This window comes from Bubalus kerabau, chromosome 15, assembly GCF_029407905.1.
Source record: "Bubalus kerabau isolate K-KA32 ecotype Philippines breed swamp buffalo chromosome 15, PCC_UOA_SB_1v2, whole genome shotgun sequence".
Taxonomy (NCBI): domain Eukaryota; kingdom Metazoa; phylum Chordata; class Mammalia; order Artiodactyla; family Bovidae; genus Bubalus; species Bubalus kerabau.
Genome location: NC_073638.1, coordinates 50,750,664 through 50,753,128, shown reverse-complemented (window position 1 = coordinate 50,753,128; position 2,465 = coordinate 50,750,664).

The window sequence follows — 2,465 nt, the reverse complement described above, 5'->3', positions numbered from 1 at the left end:
TGATTACAGTTTCAATTTCTGTGCTTGTGATGGGTCTGTTAAAATTTTCTGTTTCTTCCTGGTCCAGTTTTGGAAAGTTTACTTTTCTTAGAAGTTGTCCATTTCTTCCACGTTGTCCATTTTATTGGCATATGATTGCTGATAGTAGTCTCTTATGATCCTTTGTATTTGTGTGTTGTTTGGTGTGATCTCTCCATTTTCATTTGTAATTTTATTGATTTGATTTTCTCCCTTTGTTTCTTGATGAGTCTGGCTAATGGTTTGTTAATTTTATTTATCCTTTCAAAGAACCAGCTTTTGGCTTTGTTGATTTTTGCTATGTTCTCCTTAGTTTCTTTTGCATTTACATCTGCCCTAATTTTATAATATTTCTTTCCTTCTACTAACCTTGGGGTTCTTCATTTCTTCCTTTTCTAGTTGCTTTAGGTGTAGGGTTAGGTTATTCATTTGACTTTTTTCTTGTTTCTTGAGGTATGCCTGTATTGCTATAAACTTTCCCCTTAGCACTACTTTTACAGTGTCCCCTAGGTTTTGGGTTGTTGTGTTTTCATTTTCATTCATTTCTATGCATATTTTGATGTCTTTTTTGATTTCTTCTGTGATTTGTTGGTTATTCAGCAGCGTGTTGTTCAGCCTCCATATGTTGGAGTTTTTAATATTTTTTCTTCTGTAACTGAGATCTAATCTTACTGCATTGTGGTCAGAAAAGATACTTGGAATGATTTCAACTTTTTTAAATTTACCAAGGCTAGATTTATGGCCCAGGATGTGATCTTTCCTGGAGAAGGTTCCATGTGCGCTTGAGAAAAAGGTGGAATTCATTATTTTGGGATGAAATGTCCTATAGATATCAATTAGGTCTAACTGGTCTATTGTATCATTTAAAGTTTGTGTTTCTTTGTTAATTTTCTGTTTAGTTGATCTATCCATGGGTGTGAGTGAGGTATTAAAGTCTCCCACTATTATTGTGTTATTGTTAATTTCCCCTTTCATACTTGTTAGCATTTGTCTTACATATTGCAGTGCTCCTATGTTGGGTGCATATATATTTATAATTGTTATATCTTCTTCTTGGTTTGATCCTTTGATCACTATGCAGTGTCCTTCTTTGTCTCTTTTTACAGCCTTTGTTTTAAAGTCTATTTTATCTGATATGAGTATTGCTACTCCTGCTTTCTTTTGATCTCTATTTGCATGGAGTATCTTTTTCCAGCCCTTCACTTTCAGTCTGTATGTGTCCCCTGTTTTGAGGTGGATCTCTTGTAGACAACATATATAGGGTCTTGTTTTTGTATCCATTCAGCCAGTCTTTGTCTTTTGGTTGGGGCATTCAACCCAATGAAGTGTCTAGTAATGAGTTATGAGATGTCAATGGACCTGGAGTAACTTTGGATAGCCCGTATATTGAAGCTCAGAGCTGTGTTCCTGTGTTGCTGGAGAATTTGCATGGTATGTCTTGCTCTGGAACTTGTTGGCCTTTGGGTGGTGCTTGGTTTCAGTGTAGATATGGAGGCGTTTGATGAGCTCCTATCACTTAATGTTCCCTGGAGTCACATGTTCTATGATGTTCTCAGGATTTGGACTTAAGCCTCCTGCTTCTGGTTTTCAGTCTTATTTTTACAGTAGTCTCAAGACTTCTCCTTCTATACAGCACTGCTGATAAAACATCTAGGTTAAAGATGAAAAGTTTCTCCACAATGAGGGACAACCAGAGAGGTTCACAGAGTTACATGGAGAAGAGAAGAGGGAGGAGGGAGTTAGAGGTGACCTGAATGAGACGAGGTGGAATCAAAAGAGGAGAGAGCAAGCTAGCCAGTAATCACTTCCTTATGTGTGCTACACAGTCTGGACCACTTAGAGATGTTCATGGAGTTATACAGAGAAGAGAAGATGGAGGAAGGAGACAGAGTTGGCCAGGAGGATAAAAGGGGGGAATGAAAAGGAGAGAGACAGATCCAGCCAGTAATCAGTTCCTTAAGTGTCCTCTACCATCTGGAATACACAGAGATTCAGATAGTTGGGTAGAGAAGAGAAGGGGGAGGGAGGAGACAGAGGCGACCTAGTGGAGAGAAAGGAGAGTCAAAGGGGGAGAGAGCAGTCAAGCCAATAATCTTGCTCCCAAGTAAAAATTGGTACTGAAGATTGGGTTCTTAAAGGTACAAAATTGATAACAAATACCAAAAGCAAAGATTAAAATTCTAGAGTAGAAGTTGGATTTTCAAAAATACAACATTAAAGAAAAGAAGAAGAAGAAGAAAAAAAACAAAGTCACAAAAGTTATTAAAATATATATATATGAAATTTGCTTTAAAAAAGTCTTTTTTTTGAAAATTAATAGTAGGTTATAAAAATGAAAATTAAGGGAGTAATAGAGGACTTAAAAAATTAAAAAAGTTAAAAAAGAAAAAATGAAAAGAAAAAGAAAAGAAAGAGGAAAAAGAAGAAAAAAAAGAAAAAGAAAAGAA